This window comes from Brachionichthys hirsutus, chromosome 3, assembly GCF_040956055.1.
Source record: "Brachionichthys hirsutus isolate HB-005 chromosome 3, CSIRO-AGI_Bhir_v1, whole genome shotgun sequence".
In the NCBI taxonomy this organism is placed as follows: domain Eukaryota; kingdom Metazoa; phylum Chordata; class Actinopteri; order Lophiiformes; family Brachionichthyidae; genus Brachionichthys; species Brachionichthys hirsutus.
Genome location: NC_090899.1, coordinates 738,761 through 753,101, shown reverse-complemented (window position 1 = coordinate 753,101; position 14,341 = coordinate 738,761).

Sequence of the window (14,341 nt, the reverse complement as noted above, 5' to 3'; positions counted from 1 at the left end):
ACTTCTGTAATATTCATGTCTAAAGGGCAACGATTCAGAGACCAGAACCGAGCAGCTGACCCGTTTCCCTTCGGTTCCTTTTGTGTTTTTTTTTATTTACATGAATAGAAAATTACAGGAAAGACACTTCAGCTCGTCCCCCCCCCTAACTGGATTCACACCGTCCACACACGGTGATCTGGATCAGCACCAAAAGGTTCTAGATTGCTGTTGTAGTAAATGGGAAAATCCAGGTGTTGCCCCGATGGCAGCAACCACCCCCCCCCCCCCCATGCCTGCAACGAGCCTTCATTAGCGCCTTGTCTATAAGCCTCGCTGTTGTTTTGTCTCGCTCTGCTTTTCTGTGAATTTGGGTCAGACTTTCATCCTCCCCCATGGATGACGATGGAGGGGGGGGGGGGTTAAAGCACAGACAAAATAAGCACTCAAATGATAAGCGACGACCCAAAGTGGGCCGGCCAGCGGCAGGTCCTTTCCCTCTCGCATGGATTTCTGTTGTTGTTGTCTCTCTTTGTGACATTTTGCTCGAGGTTTAATCTGCTGCTTCAGGGACTTAGCTCCTCCCGTAGTGGAATTCAATCAAACTCTAAAGCTGATCGTCGGCGTTCGGTTCTTAAAGATCTTAAAGGAGACGGCTGCTGATTGTTTTAATCTCTCTTATCAAAAAAACCATCATGAAACAAAGAGTAGCAACAAAGAAGAGAACCTGAGCGCCCTGATCCGCCCCGATCCATCCCGATCCGCCCCGATCTACCCGATCCACCCCGATCTACCCCGATCCACCCAGATCCACCCCGATCCACCCCGATCCACCCCGATCTACCCCGATCCACCCCGATCTACCCCGATCCACCCCGATCCACCCCGATCCACCCCGATCTACCCCGATCCACCCCGATCCATCCCGATCCGCCCCGATCCACCCCGATCTACCCCGATCTACCCCGATCCACCCCGATCTACCCCGATCCACCCCGATCTACCCCGATCCACCCCGATCCACCCCGATCCACCCCGATCCACCCCGATCCGCCCCGATCCATCCCGATCCGCCCCGATCTACCCCGATCCATCCCGATCCGCCCCGATCCACCCCGATCTACCCCGATCTACCCCGATCCACCCCGATCCACCCCGATCCATCCCGATCCGCCCCGATCCACCCCGATCTACCCCGATCTACCCCGATCCACCCCGATCCACCTCGATCTACCCCGATCCACCCCGATCTACCCCGATCCACCCCAATCCACCCCGCAGAGATCCACAGGAGTCTAAAAACAACCAGAAACCCACCACCCAGCCTCAGACTGCATTCTTTCTCATCTCCATGGAAACTCTCTGAGTGTTGTTATTTCGATTCAGTCCCACATTTTCCATCCCGTTGCTGTAGAGGCTTTCCAGAGGATGGAATGTGTATTAATCCACCTCTGAAAATAGTCCCCCCCCCCCCAAAGAAAATTTACTTGTGTGTTTGAGTAAAAGCCAACGTGGCTCCAGCAGGAAACGTGATGTTTCTCTATGAATCTTATCAGAGCTGTAAATCTCTGATTGAACTGGTTATGAGCTCAAACTCCCTGAGGAACGACTGCGTGGGCGACGGATGATCATCAGAGATAAGTGCTGCTGCTAGCGTTTCTCGGTCTGCCTCGGCGCGTCAAACTAAGTTTTAGACCTAAACTTGTCTTTGCTTTCAGGTTCGCCTGAGCCGCTTCTGTCTCCTTTAATCAACGATAGCCGAGTCCCGGCCTGCTGCCAGACGCTAGCATGAAAACGTGCAAGCATGCATGCAGGCCCGTGCTAGCCGTCGGATCCGAAGCGTGTTTGTGCAGGACTTGTTTGCAGCGCTGTCTGTGTTTACCATCGGTAACAACAAGCCAAGGTGCGTGCACTCATTTAGTCGTTATGAGTGGAAGCTCATGGTGTATTGGTTAGTGCTGTCGCCTCACAGCAAGAAGGTAACGGGTTCAAATCCTATCTGTGTGGAGTTTGTATGTCTGCATGGGTTCTCTCCGGCTTCTCTCCAGGTTCTCTGGTTTCCTCCAAAAACATGCAATTTATTTGAATTGATCCGTCGTGTGTGAGTGTGTGGCCCCGTCATGTGCTGGCGACACGTCCGAGGTGTACCCCACTCTCACCCATAGCAAGCTAGGATCGGCTCCAGCAACTCCCGTGACCCGCAAAAAGGAAAAGCAGAAGAAAATGGACGGAGTTTCGTTCCTGTGTTGAATGAGATGTTTTTGGCGCCTTCTACGCAGATGACTCATACTAAAATATATCAAAATACACAACTGGATTTTATTGATGTTTTCTTCACTTTTAAGTTTTTTAATGTATTTTGTTTTACTTTCATTTAACCAGGTAAGTTAATTGAAAACAAATTCTCATTTCCAAAAGTGACCTGGACCTAAGCTGCAGGTTTTTGAAGGTGGGAAGTGACCTTTGACCTTCTTGCTGAGGCAGCAGCGCTACCCACTGTGCCACCCAAAGTTAGAAACAGGTTAATGATCATGAACGTCAACCGTCATCGCAGCCTCGGTGTTTGCAGAGCTAACGTCTCCTCGTGTGTCAGGAAAGTAAAAATACACACAAGCACCACGGGTATTTGGCAGAAGTTTCCTCCTGACTACACGTGGGGGTTTTTTTTTTTCATACCAGCCACGAGTTGCAGCGCGAGACGGAAAATACAGAAATAAAAACCTTCCTGCGCAGACGATCGTTAGTTTATGCTGCTCGTGCAAAGAAAAAAACTTCCACAGGTCTCTGCTAGCAGATCGTTTTAACGTTTCACAAGTTGCGTCCTCCGACGTGACCCACTCAAAGATGGCCGCCGCCCACGGCGCTGTATTTACTTTATCGGGAGGCGGCTCCATGAAACCACAGCGTGCTGTTTTGGACCTTTAAAATCGGTGGACTTTCTCCCCCGTTCGGCCTCGCGTCCAGCCTTCAAAGGAGGCTGGCCCCGCCGCCATGTGTACCGCGCCGATACGCTATCAAGCCTCGCCTCTGTCTCTCGGCGTGGGCTTGTGCCCGTGATAACGGCAGCGTTACAGATTAACAGCAGGACATGCTTCATTTCAGCTGCATGCCAGAGTCAGGCTGAGTGATATTCGGATCACCTGCTGCACCAGGTGCGACCTGCTGCACCAGGTGCGCCTGCTGCTAGCTAACGATTGATTGAGGCGCAGGTGCATTCTTCTCTGAGCCAATCAGGGCTTGACTTGGGGCTTAAGAGGGGCGGAGAGCGGCGGCGCCTCGTCATACAGACTTGTTGAACAGGAACTCGGGTCGGTCTGGGAATTGTTGGGATGATTGTAGTCTTGAGGAGTTTAGCTGAAGAGCCTGGTTTAAGGGAGCCTGAATAAAGACTGTCTCTGTCCCCCAGGACAGAAACAGCCCGAATAAAGACTGTCTCCGTCCCCCAGGACAGAAACAGCCTGAATAAAGACTGTCTCTGTCCCCCAGGACAGAAACGGCCCGAATAAAGACTGTCTCTGTCCCCCGCGTCTCCTCCTGCCGGCTTCCTGAACCGGGTCACTGAAACCGCTGTGAACCCAACCCCCTTCCATTTAATCCATTGGAAGAGCAAAATGTCAGTTTCATAATGACCGACCAGAACCAGAACCAGAACCACGACACCGCATTAAAGTTGCTGCAAAGTTACACCCCCCCCCGATTTTGTGCCTTATTTATATTTAATGGCACAAAGCAGCAGTGAAAACGCTCGAGGCTCCAAAATGGCGTTTGTCCTATTTCTGGGGACGTTAAGCGACGCCCACGCGACGCGCTGGCATTTGTATCTCCTGTTGAGGTGCAACAAAAGAACACCTACACAGGTAAAGTACGGCAGACTGTGCACAATGGAGCCCGGAGCGCCGTGATGTCACTCCTCCATGCAGCTCGGGCCAAAGTTTACGAGCAGCGATCAACTGTTGGAGCGCGAGCACCGGAACCTTTGAGCAAGTCGCTGCTCGACGTGAGACTGTATTTGCAGTCATCCATTCCTCCTCGTTCATATTTAGTCCAACACGTGTGTCCAATAAGATTCCCCCGACGAATCGGTGATTGGTCATGTGACCTTGAATGTGCTGCACGCTGCCTTTTAACGCCACGCTTCCTGCAGAGGGATCGCTGCTTCTCGTCCCTGCTTGTCCTCCGGCTCATATTTTGATGAGTAATCAATATTCTAGCAGACTAAAGCTGGAAACAAAGCCGACGATGAGCTCACGGAAAGAACTGGAGCCTTCTCAGTAAAAGTTCCTCGAATGTGCAGACTTTTGTTTTGCTGTGTCTTTTTTCGTCTGGTCATCAGTTCTAGTTGTTGTGATCTTGTGACTTCCCCCGATAGAAGCCTGATGGCTCGTAAAGGTTTGTTTGGGTTTTACTGATTTTATTGATTAACTTTCTTATCAACGGCAGCTCTTGGGAACTTTACGGGTTTTGAACTGACCCCAGCTCAGTCGCGTGCGGCGCTTTCTGTGCCAGAGGTGAGACGACCTCGTAGAAACTGACTGGATGTCGTCTTTTTGTAAAGAAACGTTTAGCAACTTTACAATGGAGGACTAAATGTCTTTCCGGACGGGACTTGGTGAAGTTCTCAAAGAATGGGCCGGCACCACCTCCGGCGTTGACCGGACCCAGTCCACGTCCCCTCGTCCCCTCCCACAAGCAGGGAAGACTTGCAGAAGCATATTTTCTGTTTCCTGTGCTGCAAGCCATTTTACACAATTACTCAAAAAGGACAGAAGAAATGTCCACAAGACTTCGTGGAGCGGCGGCGCAGCTTAGCTTGGACCGGGACAAGGGGAGAGACTGAGCTGCCTTGAGGGCCCGATTTAACGCCCAAGTTTATCCGACCTCTAATACGTTCTGCTGCGTCTTCCTGGACTTTGAGCAGACCAAGAAGTCCCTCCTAGCCTCGATCACAACATCCAGGTGGGACGGTGCTGGAGGAAATGGGTGTGGCCTGAAACGGGATGGGGTTCTGGTGCTGAAAGGTGAGAGGCGTGAGACGGACGGGAGGCAGCGTTCCTGAGAGAACAGTCCCACCTGAGGACGCGGTGAAACATGAACCGATGAATAATAGATAGGTGTCTGCTCTCACCTGAGGTCAAGGAGACGCAGGGACGATGTCCTCGTGTCTTTCTGCTTCCTCTCGCCGTCTGTTTACGCACAGAAAGGCTGTTTATTCCGTCCAATTCGTGACGGGCGATATTCTGTGTCAAGCAGCGCGAGCTGAATGCGATGCTAAGCGCTTCCTAGCAGCTAATAGCGTAATGTAAACTATGCAGGTGGACCTGCTACACATTAGCATTTTAGCACCAGCCCAGCTGCTAGCAGTGTCATGGCGCACGATTAATAACTTGATTTAATTTGAGTTGTTGGTGGTGTGATCTTAGAATTTCAAGAACGTTGCAGCCTCGACTGAAAGGAATGAGATCCAATCAGAAAAAGAAGAACTGAGTAGTTTGTTGGCGCGTCAGGTGTGATGACAGGCTCAGTACCTGTGTCCTGGGCTTCACCTGGCGAGCCCAGGTGGTCACGGGTCAGGCCCGAGGCCTACAGCGGACATAAACGGTCGACTACTTGTGCGGTGATCCGGGCCAAGTCCAGAAAAACAAGAGCTTCGGGCAATGCAGGGGGGCCTTTCACTGGCCACTGGGGGACCCCTGCAGCTCACGTGGAGCAACGACAGCGTTTCTCCTGCGTTTTCCTCCTCACTCCTCAAGTCCAAACCTCGACGCTAAGCTACGGGCTGCTAACAGAAAGGTAAGACCAGTTTGGATTGTTGCTAAGGTTTAGCCATTTCCTCGTCCTCGTGTTTTCTGACAGACTTCCCCTGCAGTTTCAAATAAATAAAGACAAGCCCAACAGCTTCAGCGTTTAGGCTGAAACACCCAGCCAGCGTTCCCCCAAACACATCTGGAGTAAAGAGGTTTGAGTCCGCGGGCCGAGGACGTGTCTGTGTTTATAAATGCGAGGCGGCGCCGGCTGGCTCTTCCTGCATTCTTTCTCCGTCTCGCCCACGCTTCTTGAGAAACGGCGCTCCAGTTTCACACTGAAGCCTCCCACCGGTTTCAGTCTGACTCTGCATCGCGTGTTTGCGACATTCTGCCCAAAATGGACCTTTTAACGCGACAGAGCGAATCCAGGTGGCGTCCCTCTCATCAAGGGTCGCCTTTGTTGTGTTCCATCAAAATAAAAGCTCGCGATTATGAATTATATGAGACTCGAGTCTGAGACATTTATCCAGACAGAGGGACACTGGAAATAGTTTTTAATAAACTGAACTAATTACACTTCACATGTTTTTACCTTTATTATTGATTGACTTATCGCTCGTATAGCGGTGAAGTTTAAAGAATAAACGTAAAGAAGGTCGAGGACTTCAAGCAGGATTAGAAATGAGACAATAAGAGGGACAGTGAAGGTCAGACGTTTTGGAGACAAGGTCAGAGAGACCAGACTTTGATGGTTTGGACATGTCCAGAGGAGAGACAGGGACTATATCGGTAGAAGGATGCTGAGGATGGAACTGCCAGGGAACAGGACTAGAGGACGACCCAGGAGAAGAGACATGGACGTAGTGAGGGAGGACATGAGAGTGGCTGGTGTTGGGGAGGACGATGCAAAGGACAGGGTGACGTGGAGACGGTTGGGTTGCTGTGGCGACCCCTCGGGGGACAAGCAGAAAGTCCAGCAGTAGTTTAAGCAGCCAATGAACACGCCGCTCTGCAGCCGAGACGTAGAGACAGGAAGTGGATCGGTCTCTATTGCGATTCCAGTTTCAACGCGGTTCGTTCTCCTCGGAGTGAAGCTCCACAGAACCGGCGTGGTTCACGGTCCACCAGCCTTCCGACCGGTTCAGGATGAATCGGCCGCTGTCCACGCTGACGCGTCCCGACCTCGGTGACCTTCGCGCTGGTGAAGAATCACGTGCAGGAAACGCTAACTTCACGCACCTGTTCAATCCGGCTTTAGTTTCTCCGATGAATCCAGCTTCCCGTTGGCTGCCTGTGAATGCCTGCTTCCTGTTTTCTGGCCCCGCCCTTCCTCCCTCGCTGCAGCTGGCCTGTTTGCTGGCTCCGTCAGCTGACTCTTGTTTGCTTCCTCCTGAAGCATATTTGCACAGTGATGTCTGTTTGAAAGGTGGCTCACGAGAGCAGGCTTGTCTTACAGCTGTGAACGCTCCCCCCCCCCCCCCCCACCAGCCCCCCCCCCCCCCCCCAGTCAGACCCAAAGGACTCGCTCTTGCTGCATTTGGTGCAAATCTTTAGCCACCGAGCTGCAAAAGTCCGAGACAAGGTGGTGCAGTTTGTGGCTCCGGGAGGAATGTGAGGAATGCCGATCAGGAAGCAGGCCGGTCCAAGGAGCTAGAGGGGGGGGTGCTGACACAGAATATGTGTTCAACCTGGTTATTCTGTGACAGGGAGGCGAGTGGGGGCTATTTGAGGGTCGGTTAAACAGGCCTGGCGACAGCCGTGACTTCATTAAAGGCTTTCCCACCTTGGCCTTTTGTCCCGGCTTTGAATAGAAAGGTCGGCGTTTGAAAAAGGCTGCCAACCGACGGCCAACCGACGGCCAACCGACAGCCAACCGTCGGTCAAGCCCCAACCTGCTCCTCCTCGTTCCAGCAAGCCGTTTGGTTTTTCCTGTTTGGTAGGTTTGTTTTGGGAGCAGAGGAGGGTGTGTGTGTGCGTGTGCGTGTGCGTGTGTGTGTGTGTGTGTGTGTGTGTGCGTGTGTGTGTGTGTGTGTGTGTGTGTGTGTGTGTGTGATGTGTGTGTGTGTGTGTGTGTGTGTATGTGCGTGTGTGTGTGTGTGTGTGTGTGTGTGTGTGTGTGTGTGCGTGTGTGTGTGTGTGTGTGTGTGTGTGTGTGTATGTGCGTGTGTGTGTGTGTGTGTGTATGTGCGTGTGTGTGTGTATGTGTGTGTGTGTGTGTGTGTGTGTGTGTATGTGCGTGTGTGCGTGTGTGTGTGTGTATGTGCGTGTGTGTGCGTGTGTGTGTGTGTGTGCGTGTGTGTGTGTGTGTGCGTGTGTGTGTGTGTGTGTGTGTGTGTGTGTGTGTGTGTGTGTGTGTGTGTGTGTGTGTGCGTGTGTGTGTGTGTGTGTGCGTGTGTGTGTGTGTGTGTGTGTGTGTGTGTATGTGCGTGTGTGTGTGCGTGCGTGTGTGTGTGTGTGTGGCTGCAGAGCCACAGTGAATAATATTCCCACGCATTCCTCTGGAATCGGATCCCGACAGTCGAGTCAGCGCCTCCGAGATAAACAAACCCAGCTGAGCGGCGCTGCGGCGCCGACCTGAGGGACGACGCTCCGGCTTTAGACTCACCGTCCGGCTGCAAAAAAGCTCAGGATCCTCTACCAGTCCCACACAGAGGGACTTGGCTCGTAACCATGGAGACAAAGAAAATGCAAACATTCCTGTTGAGCAAAAAAGCATCGCTTCATCCTGACGGATGGGGGGGGGGGGGGGCATTCCTGTGTCCCCATCCCGTCTCGTCCGTGCGCGGAATGTGTCCAGATATTTCCCTTTCAATCCTCTCACATGCTTTCGTATCAACCACAAGGCCCGAAAAGGTAAAGTTGGATTCAGTCTTGTTTGGACCGCTCCAGTTTGACCCTGTGACCCATCGAAGGGGGCGGAGCCACCATCGGGTTCCGTTAAGCTGGCGAGCAAAAATGAAACAAAGCTAAAAAAACAAAAACATTGTCCCAACGGTCATAACAGAGTTTCACCGATGAAGTAAGAAGAGCCTGTATTTGTACGTGATAAGGATCTGTGTGTGTGTGTGTGCGTGTGTGTGCGTGTGTGTGTGTGTGTCGTGTGTGTGCGTGTGTGTGTGTGTGTGTGTTGTGTGTGCGGTGTGTGTGTGTGTGTGCGCGTGTGTGCGTGTGTTGTGTGTGTGTGTGGGAACTCGTCCTATGAGTATAGCTTCCACAGTCTAATCTCTGCCGGTCGATCCTCAGTCATCGGTTGTGTTTATTAGATTCACCAGAGAACACCGGCAGCATCACATCTGTCACCGTTCCCACGGTAACGGCCCACAGCTCCAGCGCTACCTGTTGTGGGATGTAAAGATGTACGATAAACACGCCTCGAGTTGCACCTTGGCCTTCGTGGCGCCCTGAACCCGTCTGTTGTCAAACATTCCCGTGACGCGCACTTCCTGTCCAGGCCGCTGCGCTGCGGCTTCATTTCCTGTATGTGGGAAGATTTACTCGAAGCTCCAGACAGAGAAGCAGATCCCTCAGCTCGGGTGTTTGTTCCGCGGTTTGCGTGCGGCGCTTTATTTTCTAACTCTGTTGTGTCTCTGCAGCCGGAGCCGACGAAGCTGAGAGGACGAAGGCCCCCGAGGACGAAGGCCCCCCGAGGACGATGACGGCACGCGCCCCAAACGGAACGCTGGCCTCGTGAGTCACTGGCGTGAACCGCTGGCCGTCATCCCGCCGACCTTCGGCCTAAAGACGGGACCTGCTGCGTCTCCCGTAAACGCTCGGTCTGACGAAGCGGCTCCGGTTGGACATGGACGTCTGGACAGGTGAGACAACGCAGGTGGACGCCGTGAGTAACGGATTCACGCGAGGCCGGCTAGCTTCAAAGGCTCCGCCTCCGTGATGATAATATGTCTTTGAAGTGAAATGTTCGATTCGCTTGTTCCTCGGGCGCCGGATCTTTGAACGTGACCACGAACAGAAGAGACGGCGATGACTTTCACACGCCAGCCCTTCAGCGGCTCGCTTGTGTTTCTGAATAAAGGTTTTCCACATCCGCCACACTTGAACTATCCCCGTCTTTTTGAGGCGGCGCTGCTTCAGACGTCCTTTAGCTTCACGTAGGCGGACGTCTTTCCCCTTCAGGGTCGGCTGCTCTTTGTTCTCAGGGATGCTCTTATCCTGCCGCCATGTTCGTCTCTTTTCATGTTCTCCTTTAAATCGCTCCTTACGTCCCCGAGCTACGCGTTTGGATTCAGACTTGCTCCCCAAAAGCTTTTTCTCTCGCCTCAAATGCTTTCAATAGGAGCGAGCCCCGTGGGCGGGGCGCTGCTGCTTCGCCGGGGGGGGGGGGGATTATGGGGCGGATTTCTCTTGAATTTCAGTGAAATAAAGAGGAAAATTAGATCCTGTTGCATCAACCAATCACAAAGCCTGCAGACCTGCGGCGGCCTTCGGGGGGGGGGGGGGGGGGGTGTGTCTCCGCTCATAATGGAGCGTTGCATCATTTGGGGGGGGGGCGACGTTGCCGAGGGTTCAGGCCTGCTTTGTTCTCTGAGCTAACGGAGTCACGCGATGCCCCATATCTAAGGCCGACTTTGTGACACGTGCTGCGGCTCAGCGAGACAATAAGGTGGAAGCCGAGTCCGGGGCCCGTCCTCCGGGGCCCGTCCTCCGGCGCCCGTCCTCCGGGGCCCGTCCTCCAGGGGCCCGTCCCGTCCTCCGGGGCCCGTCCCCCAGGACGGCCCATTCACGCTCAAAGTCTTCCTTCATTCCGTCGATCCAGCCGGTAGCTAATTAGCACGGCAATGAATTTTGGGCTAGAAATGTCAAACTTTATCAGACTGATAGCTTTATCAGGGGCGGTTCGTGCAGAAGCAGCAGGCGTTGCCGCGGTGATGGAAGCGTAGCGGCCTGAATCAGAAGTCCTCCGTCTGGACACGATGTCCAGAGCTCTGCGCTAACGCTGCGTCAGCGGCCGGGAACGTCTTGTTCCGACCTGTAGCGGGGCAGATTCCCGCACAAGGCTGGAGTCACCGCTCCGGAGGGCATGCCGGGACCGGCGGAGCCTTACAATGAGGGGGTGCGATCTCACCAGACGGGGCTGGATCCTCCGATGGATCCTCCATCCCAGCGGGAACGCTGCAGAACATCCCAAAGCAACCGGGCGTCGTTCCGACCCACAGATCCTGGTTGTGCCCACGGTGGCACAGAGGCCTCAAGCCGAGGGAATATTCCCGACCTGGAGGCCTTTGTCCGTGAGGAATGGGCTAAGGTTCCTCGGGAACGCTGCCGGAAGGAAGACATTATTGTGCTGCTTAAACGCCATTTTGTGATTTGAATATTTTTTACTTCCAGAGTCAGTCACTTCTGTTGAAGTAGCACCTGCTGCTCTAATCTATAAATGACTGATGTAGTATTTGTGGTTGGTCCCCCCCCCCCCGCTCAGGACACATCCTGGACCTCCACCCTGTTGGCTCTGATAAGGCCGGTCCGTGTCCGGTATGAAACAGTGACCTCATCCGCGTGGAACCCGTCATAGATACGACTTCATGATCAATTGTGGAAATATTTGTCACCAAAGTTGAGCCACTCCCTGTTTTATTTTGTTTATTTTATTAATGGCGAGCTCATGAAAGAACATTTAACTCATCAATCGATGCTCTGAAGCTGCTGTGATGCGTTCAGGGACGCCGGCTGGGTGGTTTAAAGGTGCGCTTAAAAAGCCCTCGTTTTAAACCACTTTTCCATCGGACACCCCCGCATGGACGGTCTCCGCCCCTCCCTGAGGAGGAGAGGATGGAAAACACATTCCGTTCTTAGAATGCAGCCGTCAACACTTGGAGACGGGGCGAGGACTCGCGTCCCATCCGGAGGAACAGCGTGTCCCAAACGGGACGATGTTTGGACGGTGGCGAGACAACGACCCCGGAGACGAGCGGGTCTGTTTGAGCGGGAGGAGGTCAGGCCTTTCGTTCCGACACTAACGGAGGCGTTTCCTCCCCGGCTTCGGTCCGTTCTTTGTTTTTCCCGTGAAACGATGTTTGCGTCTCCACACGCTCGTCTTTGTGTTTGACGTTTCATCCTTCCTTCCTTCAGAAAAGCCTCTTTGCAGGAATCCTAACCTGTTTGGCTTCGGCTGAGGAACAGCCCGCGAGGCTTTCCTGCACATTTCAGAACATTTGCATGAAGCGAACTTCCCAAAGGACTCGACAGGTTGGCAAGGAAACGCGCCGGATCCGTTGGCGCTGGGTTCTTTCCCGGGAGCGTCTGTTTGTTCAGTCACAACAGTCACTTTCATTTTCATTATGAATCAAATTGCTTTCCTACATTTATTTCCTTTTGGAAAATAACAGCAGAAAGAGAAAGGTTTGCGTCTGAGTCTCTTCACATAAATGGCTCGGCACCCTTCTGGGTGGGACACGCAGGACCCAGGAGGGTGTCGGGTTCTTGCATTGTTTGTGAAAGTAAACAAAGCCACGCCCCCAGGTGTGTGTCACTTCTAAGGTTCCACAGGGAGTTAGCAGGAAGCTAGCACGGAAATGTCCCGACTCACGGAACAACATACGAGATTTGAATATTTAAGTTTCAATTTGTTTTGTATTTATCATTATTTGTATATTTTCAGTTTATCTTTGCAGTCAGTTGTCCCGGGCCGTCTGTGTGGGATGTGGGTTGGATTCCTGCCCAAGGACCATTCAGGGGGGGGGGGAACAAGGCCCCCCCCCCCATTGTGCCCAAACCTTTCCACATTTCTTCGGCCCTGACATCAGCCGGGATACAGGAAGGACGCTGCCTTGATAGCAGAACGGCTGTGTGCAGGAAGAGCCCCCCCCCCCCCCCCCCCCGCCCCCATGGACCAGGGAGTCTGGCTGGTGGGGGGGGGGGCGCAACCATCCCTGAACAGTGCACAAGTCACAATGCAATCAAAGGGATGTTTTACAGATCACATGTTGTTTTGTGGCATAAATTAGACAGAGACGACCAATGATGGCAAAGATGGACCCCCCCCCCAGCCCCCCCCAACAGACAGGCCATATGGGAATTTAGGTCAAACTCAATGTGAATATTTTCCTTTCTAGAACTGCAGAGTGAAACTGCCGTTAAGCTTCAACAGCTGGTATCTGTTTAAGATTAGCGCAGAGCGTAGCGACGCTAGCACGTTACGCTCCGATGGCCTGACCGGAATGTTTCGTCCAATCCCAATGGGTTGGTCCACCCGGCGAGCGCTCCAGAGCGGACGCCGCCTTTGTCCCAGATGGCAGCTTTTCTGGAGTTTGTTTTTCGGTATAAGAGCGCAGGTCTGGTTCTAGAATCGGTCCTTTTCCTCGTGTTCTCGTAGCTTCCGGGAAGAACGCCCCTCAGCGGAAACCCGGAGGAGACGGCTCGTTGGCGTTCCTCTGTTATCACGCCAGCGCCGTTCAAAAGGAGGTCGAGGGAAATGTTTTTTTTTACTTCGTCATTCAGTTATTTAACCGTGTTTGTCCTTCAGCAGAAAGTTTTCGGTTTCTCTTCTGTCCGGAAAACAAAGCCTCCGATTTACCCGGAATTCTTTCCCCATGCCGTCATCCGTCGAGGCATTCAGCCCCCCCAGATCAAGCCTTGTGTCGAGTTTCCCGTAAACAGTCGGAAAAAACCACGTGTGTGGCTTTGTGGGGGGGGGGGGGGGGGGGGGCATCTGGCTTCATTCAGCTTTTCACTCATTCAGGATTAGCAGCAGCGCCACAGAACCCAGATCGACCCAAAACGGACCCGGTCATGTTTAAATCCCAGCCTGTCTGCCTGCCTGCCTGCCTGCCTGTCTGTCTGTCTGTCTGCCTGCCTGTCTGTCTGCCTGTCTGCCTGCCTGCCTGCCTGCCTGCCTGCCTGCTTGCCTGCCTGCCTGCCTGCATGTCTGTCTGCCTGCCTGTCTCGCTTCTCATGCCGTCATCCCTCCACAGGTGTGCTGACTGCAGCTCATTCCGTTTCGACATGGTGACATCACGCAGGTAAATGTTAACAAATCACTGAAGCTTCTCAGCGATGCAGAAAACACAGGTGAAGGCGAGGAGAGCATCATCACCTGCCTCGACATGCCCTCCTCCTCCTCCTCCTCCTCCAGCTGAGCGTGTTTACCGGCGCTTGAGTAAATCGGGAATATTTTCCCTGTCGTTAAATGTCTGGATACTGCCGGGAGTCGACATTCATAGTTCTCAAATGTGCATCGAACGTGAGCCAAAGCAAAACCGGCTGAGCAATGCTAGCGCAGGATCTGTGTAGCTAAAGGCTAAAAGCTAGCGTGAGGCTTCATTTCCGTGAAGTTTACTGGTTAAAAAACTTCTGCAGCGTCAGGGTTTGGGTTCAAATGGCTTTCAGATCGTTTTCTTTTTGCAGACTCTAAAATTAAAACCATAATTAAAGCATGTTAGTGTTTAAAAGCTGTCGTTGCTAACCTTCGCTCACCCGCCAGCCAACGCTATCATCAAGTTTAACCTTTACAACGCTGGAGATCAATGGAAGCCAAGCCGTGGACGACACGTCGGCGCTCCCGAGTCCTGACACAACCCAAACACGCCTCCGGCGCGGTGGGAGAGCAGAACATGCCTCCAGACGGCCGTGCAGCGCCGCAGGCCGCTGGTACGCACCGCCCT